Source organism: Engystomops pustulosus, chromosome 6 (genome assembly GCF_040894005.1).
Source record: "Engystomops pustulosus chromosome 6, aEngPut4.maternal, whole genome shotgun sequence".
Classification (NCBI taxonomy): domain Eukaryota; kingdom Metazoa; phylum Chordata; class Amphibia; order Anura; family Leptodactylidae; genus Engystomops; species Engystomops pustulosus.
This window is the reverse complement of record NC_092416.1, coordinates 172,651,018-172,666,501: the sequence shown is the minus strand read 5'-3', so window position 1 is coordinate 172,666,501 and position 15,484 is coordinate 172,651,018. Positions and strand designations below refer to the sequence as shown.

General features: G+C 42.5%; 1 non-coding gene and 3 pseudogenes across 1 annotated transcript; all 4 read left to right on the top strand.

Moving 5' to 3' along the window:
- Positions 1-642: 642 nt before the first annotated feature.
- On the top strand, positions 643-798 carry LOC140066383 (U2 spliceosomal RNA; annotated as a pseudogene).
- A 5,376-nt stretch (positions 799-6,174) lies between these two features.
- LOC140066288 (U2 spliceosomal RNA) lies at positions 6,175-6,376 on the top strand (annotated as a pseudogene).
- A 5,792-nt stretch (positions 6,377-12,168) lies between these two features.
- LOC140066284 (U2 spliceosomal RNA) lies at positions 12,169-12,375 on the top strand (annotated as a pseudogene).
- A 2,253-nt stretch (positions 12,376-14,628) lies between these two features.
- LOC140066303 (U2 spliceosomal RNA) lies at positions 14,629-14,813 on the top strand. Its single transcript, XR_011848203.1, has one exon. It is a non-coding gene; the product is annotated as a U2 spliceosomal RNA (small nuclear RNA).
- The last annotated feature ends 671 nt before the right edge of the window (positions 14,814-15,484 follow it).

Sequence of the window (15,484 nt, the reverse complement as noted above, 5' to 3'; positions counted from 1 at the left end):
GTGTCTTTTGCAGGAGGAACAAAGGCTTCTCACTAATTGATTAATGAGGTGCTAAATGGGCCCGACCCGGAACAAAGGAAAAAAAAAAAAAGGAAAAATAAAAGTGACCTAATCGGCGGCCTAATTAATTGGAGCTAATTGGATCATGATTAGTCTGGAGCCGTCTACTTGAATCGAAGACACCTGCAGGTTGAGATTTGGCTGCTTCCTCCTCCACTGCTAGCAGTCACAGTCTGAGAAGGTGCGAACGACCGAAGGTAAGCTGTAGCTATCAGCGTGTGCTGGAGCGAGCGTGCTTGTCCCCTCACACCGTCCAGCGGCTGTGTCAAGAGAAAGGAAAAGTGATCTCTGAGCCGTCAGGCAGGCAGTCGGTCGGTCAGACTGACTTGACAAATGAGTTGTTGTGGGGAGGGTGTAGCAGCGGGCGGCTGGCAGATGAAGTGCAGACGCCCGCTCGCTCGGCCCCCCTGCTGCTTTGCGGGGGAGGTGCCTGTTGGGGGCGGTCCTATGCAGATTAATCGTCCCCACGCAGAGGACTGTGTGACTTGCAGAGTAGGTTTTTCGCCTCCTGGCGGTGTCTCCTCTCCGTGAGCAGTGCTGAGAGTTCTGAAGGGGGCCCGGTCTGGGCGAGCTATGGTCGGTATCGCTTCTCGGCCTTTTGGCTAAGATCAAGTGTAGTATTGTGAATTTGGATCAGTCTACCTTGGTCTTGGCCATAAATAAGGTGCCTGGGGTACCCGGCCACTCGGCCTTGGGGGATCGGCAGGGTCTTGTACCCTGTCTTCACCCCCTTGTTGCTATTGGGTGGTCGGATTAGTCCCCGGGCAACGAGTTGCGATCGGCCCGTGTAATTGCCGCAAGGCGTTGCATGGGCTAGCAGGGCGTTTCGGTGCAGATCTTAGTCTCGGAGCGTTCGGTGTGCCAGTTGTTCGTGCTATAAGAGGGTTGTTGGTACTGGCCTGCTGCCTAACACCGGGGACGATCCCTGTGGTCGTTGCTCGGTCTCGGGTGGCAGGTGCCCGGGAGCCCCTGTCCTTTGGGTCCTTGGATCCGGGGGCGGGGTGTTTTTCTGGGCAAACAGGCTGCAACCACTCTAAAAGTCCTAACAGAGTCCCCTGACTCTGGGAGGCATTGAAGCGTCTTTGGGTGTTGCGTATCATCTGGGATCCACAATGGAGACCAACCCAGACGCTGTTCCCGTGTTCGCACGGTTGAAGAACTCAGTAAGGATATTCCTTACGAAGGAAAAAGACTCCCGTGACGTGCGGTACGTCATCGAGGATGTATTGGGCAAGGTAATGGCGGTGCAGAGACATGAGATTATGGGCGTTCAGGAATACAAAAAAAGGCAACTGTATGATGTCACACTAAATACAGAGGCCATATATCATGACGCGGTCAGAAGGGCGAAAAACAATGAAGACCAACTAAAAAAGATGAACGTGAAAGTTGCCGACCATATGGTAGAGGAATCTCAGATTGTAACGGTCAAAATGTATTCCCCCTACATAAAAGACGAGGAAGTCCTTAAGTTCATGATAAAACACACAAAAAAAGGAAAGCTTCTAGGGCGAATCATGAACGAGTGTGGGGTTTGGACCGTTAAGTGGCGCTTTTTAGTAATATTCAATCAAGATTCCGATGGCATTAAAGTACCACCTCCTGCCCGTTTTAAGATTGGTACAGTGAATGGCGACCTCTTTTATCGGGGGATGCCAAGCTTCTGTAGGAACTGTGGTACGTATGGGCACGAATCGAATTACTGTGAAGTAACGTGCAAAAACTGCGGCAGTAAAGAGCACAAAGCGTATGAATGCAACCAGGAAAAAAAGTGCAATTTTTGTTACGAGAGAGGACATCTCTATGCGCAGTGCCCATACAAGTACAATGGAGAAGACGAGCAGCCCAAGGCGCCTCCACAGGCCCCACCGAATTCTCAACCCCCTCCTCAGGGCGCGCAAAAGAAAGGGGAAGAGCCACAGGATCAGGCGGCTGGTCCAGGTGGAAAGCCCAAGCCACCCCGCAGTGGCAAAGGGAAGTCGGCCCAACAGATCGGAAGACAGGAAAAGAGAAAGGCTGAGCAGGGGAAGGCCAAATTAGAGGAGGACTCCTCCGAGGAGGAGTCCGATTCTGGTGGCCTTGGACCGGCAGCCAGACCGGGGTCCTCAAGGGCGATTGGTGTTGACAAGGTCAGTGGCGAATCGGAGGTGGGTCCCCGGAAAAAGGGGCGAATGGGTGGTGGAAGTAGCAGGGGGGAGAGTGAGGAGGAGCAGATGGACACATCCGCTAAGACCACCATGGCGGATGTAGCTCCTCCTCATGAGTCCCCGATACCTGGAAAGGGGGGGACAGAATGCTCCCTTCCCTGTGAAAGCTCTGGGGAGCCAATCCCCAATGCACAGCCTCCTCCGGCAAAAAGGCCTGCGGTAGGCCAGGAGGAGGCGTGTGATATGGCTGGGGACCCGCCAGTGGAGGACCTTAATGGGCAGCCACAAGAGACCCCGGTCAGCTTTGATGGAGCCGACTATCCCAGATTTGAGAATTACCAACAAGTGGCTAATATGGGCAACCTAAGCGATGGTGGCTCTTCCTCAGAAAGTTCGATGAGAACGGTGACGGAGGGGGATGCGGGAAGTATGGAAGATTAGAGAGTCGGTGTGTGGTTCTCCCGTAAATACTTTTATGATGGCCGGCTTTAAGGGAGTATCTCTCAATGTGAGAGGCGCCAAGTCCAGAGTCCGAAGGGCTGCTCTCTTCAATTTTTTATCGTGCCTGGCAGCCTCCGTTTTTTTCCTGCAGGAGTGCGGCATCCCCCATAGTACGTCATACCAGGAATATAAAAACGATTGGGTACACGGTCCTTCAGTCTGGTCTGGATCTAACGAATCCAGATCAGCCGGGGTCGCCATTCTTTTTAAGGGAAATGTTCTTATTGATTTTATACAGGAAATTCTTCCAGGACGTATTTTATTGGTTAAAGCTTTTATCGATGGTATTAAATGGCAGTTTTTAAATTTTTATGGTTCAGCGGATAAGGCAGAAAGGATTGGAATGTTGGAGACCTTGCCTCTTTTTATTAATGGGTCAGATCCCCTTATTTTATCCGGTGATTTTAACTGCATTATCAAGGGTGAGCACCGCTTCTCAGATTCTGTTAGTCGGGTGTATGATAAAAGTTCGAGCATTTTAAGGAACATTGTTACTGATTTTAATTTAAAAGACGTATATAAAGAGTGTAACAAAGATGTACCCGAAGAGGCTGGTGTTACCTGGAGCAACAACGTCTGTAGCTCCAGGATAGATTTTACCTTCTGTTCTAATAATGTACTGCCTTTTAGTTGTGATGTTTTAACCAATGTTATTTCTGATCACAGGTTTTTATATTTTAATGTGAAATATGATCTTACTCACCCTGTTTGTAAAAAGTCCTGGAAGATGAATGTTTCCCTTTTAGATGATCCACAGGTTTTGGCCGATTTTACAGAATTTTACAGAAAATGCAGACGGAGCAAACGTTCTTATTCTTCCATCGCCACCTGGTGGGAAAAGATGAAAAAGAAAATAAAACATTTTTTCATTCAGGTGAGCGTGAAAAAGATTAAAGAGAAATATAGGAATTTTAAGGTTTTAAATGCCCGTCTGCAAACCCTGTATTTTTTTAAGAAGAACGGTATAGAAGTCGAGGACGAAATCACTGTTTTAAAAAAAGAGATCGCCCAGTACCTGGAGCAAAAAGGTAAAGAAATCATTTTTCGTTCTAAAATACAACACCTTGAGGAAAATGAGACTTGCTCCAGGTACTTTTTTAAGAAGATAAACAATAATAAATCTGTTATTGAGTCAATAGAGGGCGAAACTACAGTACAGGGTATTTTATATAAGGTTCAGGAATTTTATGCCAATCTTTTTAATACCAAACCTGTGGATCTTAATTTTATTAATGACTCACTGAAAGAGGTCACTAACGTTTTAGATTCTGTTTCTCAACAGTTTTTATCCAGAGGAATTGAGGAGGAGGAGATTTCAGAATCCGTTAGGAGTTTTAAGGCTGGTAAGGTCCCCGGTCCGGATGGTATACCCAGTGAGTTTTATGTTAAATTTTATCCCATTTTACGTGATGATCTGTTTGAGCTTTTTAGTTATGTTTTTAAATCTAAGGCTCTACCTACGTCCTGGCAGAAGGGTGAGGTCTCCCTGCTATATAAAAAGGGAGACAAGGCTGATCTTAAAAACTGGAGGCCAATCACCCTTCTAAACTGCGACTATAAGATAATGGCAAAGATATGTGCAAATAGGCTCAAAGAAGTCGCAGGAAAAGTAATCCATTCTAACCAAGTATGTGGAGTGCCAGGACGTAGTGTATGGGATAATTTAAACCTGATAAAAGATATAATTAATGATGTAAAAGACAGAGAAAGTAAGCTTGCAATTTTATCCATAGACTTTGAAAAAGCTTTTGACCGTGTTTCCCATTTTTATCTTTTTAAGGTTTTAGAAACGATGGGTATACCTGATGGCTTTTTATCCTCCCTGAAAGCTTTTTACACGGGCTGCACCAGCAAGATCTTAGTAAACGGATTCAGGACACAGGAGGTAGTTTTAAATTCAGGGGTAAAGCAGGGGTGTCCCTTGTCCCCACTGCTTTTTATTTGTGCCCTAGAGCCTCTTTTATGTGCCTTGAGAAGAGATAAGCAAATCCGTGGGGTCCCCCTCCCAGGAGGGGGTGGAATAGAGGCTAAAGCAGTGGGGTACATGGATGATGTTGCTATTTTTTGCAGGGACACCCTTTCACTACAGAAATCCATTAGACAAATTGAATGGTTCTGCTGCGCCTCTGGTTTTAAGATTAACCTAAATAAAAGTAATATTTTAAATATTGGTAACATGGTTTTAAATGATGTACCTGTTCCTGTGTCTAATGCCGTTACTATTTTAGGTGTCTCTTTCAGTGAGTCAAACAAAGGTGATTTTAGTTGGGACATGGTGGCACAAAAGGTAAATGGGAAAATTTGTATGTGGAACCTGAGGAAGCTATCGTTAGAAGGCAAGATTTTAATTATCAAAATGGTAATTTTACCTTTGCTTTTATATTTGAGTATGGTCTTCCCACCCCCCACGGTTTTATTAAAGAAAATAAATAAAGCATGTTTTACGTTCTTTTGGGGCTCTAGGGCGGAGAAGTTAAGCAGAGAAAAAGTAATAAAAACGAAGGAAAAAGGTGGGAAGGACTTTCCAGATTTTAACAGGTTCCTTTTAATAAAGTTTTTCTGTTTTTGTTTGAATTCCTTTTTTAAACAACACTACTGGTCTTATCTTTTACGTTTTAATACAGGGTTTTTTATGCGTAGGTGTGGTTGGTTTAGCACAGTTTTATCATCACCTTATGCTTTTAAACTTCCTGTGCAATATGAGATTTTAGAAAAAATTGTAATTTTATTTAATCTCAGAGGTAAGACTTTAAATGATTTTAAGAACAGTAAGAAAATGATACATGAGCTAAGACAGACCGAGGTTGAAAATGAAATAAGCAATTTTAATTCTGACATGTGTGGGAAAATATGGAAAAATGTTAATATGCCGTATCTTTTTAATTTACAGAAGGACCTGGCCTGGAGCAGCATACACCAGTGTCTTCCATGCCGGGCGTTCCAACATCAGAGGGGCTATGGGAGGTCCGCCATCTGCCCAAGAGGAGGCTGCCAGGAGGAAGAAACCATCTACCATCTGTTTTGGGAATGCAAAGCGGCGAGAGAAATTTGGGATGCTGCGTATCCATTGATACAGAAGATGGCGGACCTAAAAGACTTTACTTACGAGACTGTGATATATGGACTATTTGAAAGCCCCTCTGAGCCCCAAACAAGAAGGGCATGGAAGACTATAAACTGTGTTAAAGCTGCTCTATGGAAGGCCAGGAACATCCTTGTTTTTAAAGGGGATGTTTTAATGAAAAAAGATATTTTAGGCCTCTGTTTTAGTGAAATGTATCTGTACTTTTTAATGGACAAGAAAAATAATGTACCGCATCTTGAAAAATGGTTTTTAAATGAATGGAATTCAAACATATGATGTCACCTTGTTCTTTTAATGTATTTGTAATCTTACTATATTTTACTTTGACTAAATTTATTGTAAGTTGGATTTTATTGTAAAATCTGTTAATTTTAAATAAAAATAGTTGTTTTTATCCCCAAAAGGGATATTCAACTTAAAAAAAAAAAAATCTGTTCTTATCAGTTTAATATCTGATACGTCCCCTATCTGGGGACCATATATTAAATGGATTTTTGGAACAGGGAGATGGAAAAAGAGCTTGCTCTGTCCACTCCACGCATTGACCTGGTATTGCAGTACCTCCAGGACCGGTGCACCCCTTCTTAACTTGGTGAAAAAGATAGAGAAATAAATAGCAAAACTTTGGAAAAGGGAAAAGAAATGGAGCCGAAGTTTGCAATGTGACGTCGACGACGCTCTTGTGCTTTGTCACCTACTCAGGTGTGTTGTGTGCTGTGTCTTTTGCAGGAGGAACAAAGGCTTCTCACTAATTGATTAATGAGGTGCTAAATGGGCCCGACCCGGAACAAAGGAAAAAAAAAAAAAGGAAAAATAAAAGTGACCTAATCGGCGGCCTAATTAATTGGAGCTAATTGGATCATGATTAGTCTGGAGCCGTCTACTTGAATCGAAGACACCTGCAGGTTGAGATTTGGCTGCTTCCTCCTCCACTGCTAGCAGTCACAGTCTGAGAAGGTGCGAACGACCGAAGGTAAGCTGTAGCTATCAGCGTGTGCTGGAGCGAGCGTGCTTGTCCCCTCACACCGTCCAGCGGCTGTGTCAAGAGAAAGGAAAAGTGATCTCTGAGCCGTCAGGCAGGCAGTCGGTCGGTCAGACTGACTTGACAAATGAGTTGTTGTGGGGAGGGTGTAGCAGCGGGCGGCTGGCAGATGAAGTGCAGACGCCCGCTCGCTCGGCCCCCCTGCTGCTTTGCGGGGGAGGTGCCTGTTGGGGGCGGTCCTATGCAGATTAATCGTCCCCACGCAGAGGACTGTGTGACTTGCAGAGTAGGTTTTTCGCCTCCTGGCGGTGTCTCCTCTCCGTGAGCAGTGCTGAGAGTTCTGAAGGGGGCCCGGTCTGGGCGAGCTATGGTCGGTATCGCTTCTCGGCCTTTTGGCGAAGATCAACTTGTTATTGAAGTTGTGAGCTAAAAGGCAAGGCACATTCCTGTACGGAAAAGGACAGTACCCTCGGCCTTGAATCTAATATAGATTCCTGCTGCTATTGGGGGGTGTCTATGGATCTGGCTGGATTGTGACCTTTATCTCTGGAGTTCGGGAGGATTTCGAGGACCGGATCATCGGCTGGGGGAGTGGCATTTTCTGGACGAGGAGACGGAACCGGAGGAATCCTGAACCAGAGGAGGCGATACCCAAGATTTGAAAACATCTGTCTTGTGGAGTAATAAGGTTTATCTTCTTCCTAATTTTGGAAAAAAGAAGAAACAGAGTATTTGGAGAAGAATTATGGCATCCAAATGGTCTGAGGAATCGGATTTCTTTTCTACTAAATTTTTTTTGAAGGACACCATTCGTTTTGTCGTGTCGAGCGACCAACTTAAGGTAAAAAACCTTAAATTTCTACATGAGAAAGTCTTTTGCCCGTTACTGAAGCTGCAAACAGAAGACTATGTTTGCGTTCAGTCTTTTCAGAAGCGGGGGATCTTTGATGTAACGCTGAACAGTGTGAGGATTTGCAATAAGGCGTACAGAGCCTATGAAGAGAATAGAGACTCTGATGTATTACGTGGAGTGCAGGCATATCCCTCATATCAGTATGCATCAAGGACTTTGACTGTCCATATGTATAGTCCTTTTCTAGCTGATTTTCATGTTGAGAATTATTTATTAAAATTCTGTGAAAAAGTTGTCTTACAGAAAAAAGGAAAGACAGACTTTGGCGTCTGGGATGGAAGAAGGATTTACACCGTGACCTTCAGAAAGGACGCTGAAGGCTCTATCATGATGCCCCCACCTGTGATACATGTTAACAGGGTAAGAGGACATCTTTTTTTTACGGGAATGCCTCAGTATTGCAAGGTGTGTAGAACATATGGCCACAGAAATGAAGAATGTGAGCCATGTGATGAATGTGTGAATGAAACACATCAGAAACGGGATTGCCCGAACAAGTCCGCCACAGCTGACGTGGTAGAAGAAAGTGGTGAGAGGAGTGGGAGTGGCCCATCTGCAGCTAACGTTTCCCAAGAGACACCGGGAGCAGATGATGAGATAGAAAAAAGAAATGTTAATGAACATGCAAATGGAGTGGTTAGCGAAGAGGTTGCTGGGAGTGAGATGTGCGGCCTATCTCACATAGAAGAGATGGTGAGTGATCTCCCTCAGGTAATACAGGAGACACCGGAAGACACATCTGCGTCTCCTGGAATTCCGTGTGGTCAAGAACTAATGGAATTGGAAGTTAAATCTGCGAAACGAGGAAAGTGTGAGGAGAGTGGGAGTGAAAGAGAGGAGGAGGAGCCGGGTAAGAAAAGAATATCTGCTTACCTGGGCGAACTCTCTTCATCTTCTTCCTCGGAATCTGATGGAAAAGAAAAAGTGAAGAGAAGTGTTAGACAGGACGGTGGGGATGGTCCTAAAATGAAAGATCAAGGATGATCAAGATTGCCTCCCTGAATGTTCAGGGGATCAACAAAAGGAATAAGAGAGCAGTATTATATGATTTTTTTGAGAATGAAGATTTTGATTTTATTTTTCTCCAGGAGTGCAATATAGGAAAAAAACTGGACTATTCTTACCTGAAAGAAAATTGGACCGGGAATTTCGCTCTCTCAGGAGGCAACGAGTTGAGGAGTGATGGCGTTGCCTTCCTGTGTAAAAAAGAATGGGAGATCGTGAAGGTGGAGGAGATCTACCCCGGAAGAATTTTATGTGTGACGGTGGTAAGAAATCAAGAAAGAATTAAATGTTTTTGTATATATGCTCATGCGGAAAAAAACAAAAGAATAGAATTGTTGGAGATTTTAAAACTGTTTTTAGTAGGTCCGGACCCGATAATTGTGGGCGGAGATTTTAATTGTCACATAGAAAAAAAGAAGGACAAATCCTCCAGGATCCTGAGAGAGGTAAAGGAGATTTTTCTTTTTAGGGATTGCTGGGAGGAATGTGGCAAAAAAGAAGAATGTAAAATGACGTGGAGAAACAACGCTGTGGAATCCAGAATTGATTATTTATTTGTCACGGAGCACTTTAAGCAAGAAGAGTTTACCACCAAGGTGAATGGGTTTTCGGACCATAAATTACTGCAGTGCACTTTACTCCTGGATGGTGAGTCAAAAAAGAAATCTTCCCATTGGAAACTCAATACATCTATTTTAAAAGATCCGGACATATTAAATAGTTTTAAAGAGTTTTTTAAAAAATTGGAAGAGAAGAAAAAAGATTTTATGAATAACTTATTGTGGTGGGAATATGTGAAAAAGAAAAGTAAAAGTTTTTTTATACAGAAAGCAAAGGAAAGAGCTGAAAAGAAAAGAGGAATGTATGAAAAACTTTTTGCAAAATTACAATGTCTTTATTTATTTAAGAATTCTGGAATCCAAGTCGATGAGGAAATTGAAGAAGTCAAAATAGAAGTCAAAAGGAAATTGGAAGAAAGAGGAAAGGAGATCATCTTCAACGCCAGAGTGGAAGCCTTGGAGGAGGATGAGAAATGCTCCAACTTCTTTTTTAAAAAAATAGTAAGTAAGAAAGACATAATAGAAGAAATAGATGGTGAAAAATCGTTGGATGGCAGATTAAAAAAAGCGGAGGAGTTTTATTCTAATTTATTTGAAAAAAGAAAGAGTGACCCTTTTATGGAAGAATTTTTTTTAGAAAAAGTTGATGTCCCTTTTAATAAAAGCGAATATGACTTTTTAGCACAAGATGTGGATTACAGCGAAGTGGCGTGTGCAATAAAAAGTTTTAAAAACCTTAAAACACCGGGGAGTGATGGCCTTCCTATTGAATTTTTTAAAATCTTTTGGAATATAATCAATACAGCTTTTATGGATGTTTTACAGGAAATTTTATCTACCAGTGTTTTACCCGAGTCATGGAAGGAAGGTCTCATCGTGCTGCTATACAAAAAAGGTAATAAGAACGAGCTTAAGAACTGGAGACCTATAACGCTTTTAAACACTGATTATAAAATTTTTGCGAAAATCCTGGCTAACAGAATAAAAAGTGTAATTGCCTCTGTCATTAATAGAGATCAAACCTGTGCGGTCCCAGGAAGAAAGATAACGGACTCATTGTTTTTAGTACGAGACATTTTATGGGATTTTAAAGACAGAGAACAGGACTTGGCTGTATTGAGTCTAGATTTTGAAAAGGCCTACGACCGTGTGTCTCATGATTTTTTATTTAAGGTTTTATTGAAGATGGGATGTCCAAAAAAATTTGTGAAATATATTAGAATTTTATACGAAGATGCTTTTAGTAAAATATCTGTCAACGGTTTTTTATCAAAAAGAGTTTTTTTAAAAAGTGGCGTAAAACAAGGATGCCCTTTGTCACCGATTTTATTTATATGTGCAATAGAACCGCTGCTGAATGCCATCAGAAAGGACAAAATAATTAAAGGTGTTTTTATTCCAGGAAATAAGAACGTACCAGTAAAACTGGTGGCTTATATGGACGATGTGACCCTGCTCACCCGGGACATGACGGGACTCAACCGGATAGTTCGGGTGGTGCAGTGGTTCCAGGAAGCAGCCGGTTTTAAGCTAAATATGGACAAATCAAACATTTTATTGTGTGGAAAGTTTATTTTAAATGAAGATTGTTGTTTTAAAAAGGTCCAAGAAATAAAGATTTTAGGAATTGTTTTTACAGAAAACTGCGGTTGCATTAAAAATTGGGAATCTCTACTGGAGAGAGTAAGGAAAAAACTCTCTTTCTGGAAATTAAGGAGCCTGAGTATGGATGGGAAAATCTTAATTTTAAAACAAGTGATTTTACCTATGCTTTTATACATTTCAACTGTTTTTATTCCCCCTGACATTGTTTTAAGAAAATTTATAAGAGAATGCTTTTATTTTTTTTGGAAAAGCAAGATGGAGAGATGCAGGCGGGAGGAAGTGTATAAATCTATTTTTAAAGGCGGAAGAGGATTTCCTGATTTTAGAAAATTCATTTATTGCAAGTTTTTATCGCAGTGTGTAAAGACTATTTTAGGACCTGATTTTAACTTAAGAAATTTTATGTGGTACAATTGTGGCTTTTTTATCAAGAAATACAAGTGGATTATTGCACCTCTATCTACCCCATGGAGATGGGTTCCAGCTGGAAATTATGTGGTTTTAGAAAAAATTATAAGACTGTACAAATTGGAACATGTTGAAGTACAAATTTTAATGGACCACAGAAAAATTTTAAAATTACTGGAATGTCAAGTGACCCATTCCCCAATAGGAAACCTATCTAATAAAATGGCAGAAACTGTGTGGCAAAATATTAATTTTAAATTTTTAACAAATGAACAAAAGGAAATTTTATGGTGCATCGTACAGGATTGTCTCCCTACAAAAGACTTTCAGCACAGGAGGGGCCTAATAAGAAGTGGCCAATGCCCCAGGGAGTTATGTGGATCCTGTGAAACAACACTACATGTTTTTTGGAATTGCGGCTTTGCACAGGGGATGTGGCGGAAGGTCAGTACCCTTTTAAAACTCTTAACAAGTGTTTCTTTTATGGATTTTTATTTAGTTTTATACGGTTTAAACCTCAAAAATGAAGATTTTAAAGTAGCCTGGATTACAATATCTTGTGCGAAGATGGCGTTATGGAAGGTGAGAAATATTTTAATCTTCAAAAAAGAAACCTTAAGCCAAAATGAGTGTTTTAAACTGTTTTTAAGTTATTTATATTTACACTTCTGGAGAGACAAAATTTGTTATGGAGGAAAAGCTGCTGAGAAGATATGGAAAAGAAGCCAATGGAACAAAATTCAGTAAAGTATATTATTATTTTTTATTATTATTATTATTATTATTAGTATTATTATTAAAAAATAAAAAATATATATATTACTTACCTTTTTTATCAATGATGAAAATCTTAAAATCTCTATAAAGATATTGTTTCATGTTTCCTACGAGACAAAAAAGAGACTATTTTTATTATTTGAGATTGAGAGATGACCTGAGATAAAAAAAAAGAAAAATCTGTTCTTATCAGTTTAATATCTGATACGTCCCCTATCTGGGGACCATATATTAAATGGATTTTTGGAACAGGGAGATGGAAAAAGAGCTTGCTCTGTCCACTCCACGCATTGACCTGGTATTGCAGTACCTCCAGGACCGGTGCACCCCTTCTTAACTTGGTGAAAAAGATAGAGAAATAAATAGCAAAACTTTGGAAAAGGGAAAAGAAATGGAGCCGAAGTTTGCAATGTGACGTCGACGACGCTCTTGTGCTTTGTCACCTACTCAGGTGTGTTGTGTGCTGTGTCTTTTGCAGGAGGAACAAAGGCTTCTCACTAATTGATTAATGAGGTGCTAAATGGGCCCGACCCGGAACAAAGGAAAAAAAAAAAAAGGAAAAATAAAAGTGACCTAATCGGCGGCCTAATTAATTGGAGCTAATTGGATCATGATTAGTCTGGAGCCGTCTACTTGAATCGAAGACACCTGCAGGTTGAGATTTGGCTGCTTCCTCCTCCACTGCTAGCAGTCACAGTCTGAGAAGGTGCGAACGACCGAAGGTAAGCTGTAGCTATCAGCGTGTGCTGGAGCGAGCGTGCTTGTCCCCTCACACCGTCCAGCGGCTGTGTCAAGAGAAAGGAAAAGTGATCTCTGAGCCGTCAGGCAGGCAGTCGGTCGGTCAGACTGACTTGACAAATGAGTTGTTGTGGGGAGGGTGTAGCAGCGGGCGGCTGGCAGATGAAGTGCAGACGCCCGCTCGCTCGGCCCCCCTGCTGCTTTGCGGGGGAGGTGCCTGTTGGGGGCGGTCCTATGCAGATTAATCGTCCCCACGCAGAGGACTGTGTGACTTGCAGAGTAGGTTTTTCGCCTCCTGGCGGTGTCTCCTCTCCGTGAGCAGTGCTGAGAGTTCTGAAGGGGGCCCGGTCTGGGCGAGCTATGGTCGGTATCGCTTCTCGGCCTTTTGGCTAAGATCAAGTGTAGTATCCTGCTGCCTTGGTCTTGGCTGGAAGGTGCTCCGGGTGCTTCTTCGCCTCGGCCTGGGGGGATCGGCTCTGACGGTGGTCTGGTCTTAACCCCCCTGCTGCTATTGGGGCGGAGGAAATAGGCCCGGAGCAACGGGGAGCGGTCACACTGGCATCTATTTATCCTTATAGGTGTTGCAGTTACCAACGTGTGGACCAGTGAGGTGGCAACGATGGCTTCATTTCCAGCCTACCAGCGGAACAAGCACTCTGTGAGATTCCAGACGGAAAAGGACTTGGTCTTCCTGACGGATGAGTTGTTGCTGGGACTGTTTCAGCTACCGAGAGAATGGATCCTATGCGTTATGGATTACCCAAAAAAAGGAATCTACGATGTTACTTTCGTGTCTCGTGAATCGTACCAGGCGTTCCTGAGGGTTTGGAGACAGAAGAAGAACGATCCTCGATTGGATGGTGTGGAAGTCATTCTTCATTTTCCAGAGGATGAAAAACTGTTTATTGTCCGGATGTACTCCCCCCAGATGCCCGCTGGGGAGGTGGTGCAGTTTCTGCGTAAATTTTGTTCTGAGGTTACCTATAAAGGTGATATACAGAACCAATGTGGGTTCTGGTCCGGTAAGAGGAAATATTTATGCAAAGTAAAGACTTTGGACGATGGGACTGTTGTGCTACCCCCGGCCCGGTTTCGGATAAACAGGGTTGTAGGGGATCTTTTCTTTGATGGTATGGATACCTTTTGCAAGAACTGTAAAGAATATGGACATAATGAGGAAAAATGTGATGTTTTGTTTTGTACAAAATGCTATGAAACTGGGCATACTTATAAGGACTGTAAGGAGGGAAAAAAATGTTTTTTTTGCAAAGGGAGTGGGCATCTTATTAAAGACTGTGAGGAAAAAAGAAAAGAGGAAGCAGCTAAGGAGAAAAAGGAAAACCCGAGAGAATCAGATATGGAATCTGCTACACCTGACGAAGAAATATCGGGGAGAAGCCCGGAGATGTTACGGGCTTATGTAAGAAAACTTGAATTGCCGGATCGTTTTGTTGAAAAAATTCTAAAGCTAAGGGTTAGACCTGATATTAAAAAATTTAGAGACTACCTGACTAATGTTAAACTGTCTGAACCTATGTTTTTGGAGAGCTTTAAGGAAATTGAAGTTTTTAATGCTGCATTTCAAAAACGCTTAAAAAGCAAAAAAATTTCACAGGATATGTTGGACTGTGTTATAGTAATGTGTGTAGAAAATGGAAGCTTGCAAATAACGATATGATTTATGTTTATTATTATTATTTGATGTCTTGTCTTGATATGTAAAATATTATTACTTGATGTCTTTGTCCTTATATGTAAAATAATCTTGTTTTTGTTTAAATAGACATTTATTTTTGTATAAAAATGTAATAAGTTAAAATTTGATCAATAAAGATCGCCCCCCTCGGTTAGAGGTTGCGGGCTGTTAACTTAAAAAAAATCTGTTCTTATCAGTTTAATATCTGATACGTCCCCTATCTGGGGACCATATATTAAATGGATTTTTGGAACAGGGAGATGGAAAAAGAGCTTGCTCTGTCCACTCCACGCATTGACCTGGTATTGCAGTACCTCCAGGACCGGTGCACCCCTTCTTAACTTGGTGAAAAAGATAGAGAAATAAATAGCAAAACTTTGGAAAAGGGAAAAGAAATGGAGCCGAAGTTTGCAATGTGACGTCGACGACGCTCTTGTGCTTTGTCACCTACTCAGGTGTGTTGTGTGCTGTGTCTTTTGCAGGAGGAACAAAGGCTTCTCACTAATTGATTAATGAGGTGCTAAATGGGCCCGACCCGGAACAAAGGAAAAAAAAAAAAAGGAAAAATAAAAGTGACCTAATCGGCGGCCTAATTAATTGGAGCTAATTGGATCATGATTAGTCTGGAGCCGTCTACTTGAATCGAAGACACCTGCAGGTTGAGATTTGGCTGCTTCCTCCTCCACTGCTAGCAGTCACAGTCTGAGAAGGTGCGAACGACCGAAGGTAAGCTGTAGCTATCAGCGTGTGCTGGAGCGAGCGTGCTTGTCCCCTCACACCGTCCAGCGGCTGTGTCAAGAGAAAGGAAAAGTGATCTCTGAGCCGTCAGGCAGGCAGTCGGTCGGTCAGACTGACTTGACAAATGAGTTGTTGTGGGGAGGGTGTAGCAGCGGGCGGCTGGCAGATGAAGTGCAGACGCCCGCTCGCTCGGCCCCCCTGCTGCTTTGCGGGGGAGGTGCCTGTTGGGGGCGGTCCTATGCAGATTAATCGTCCCCACGCAGAGGACT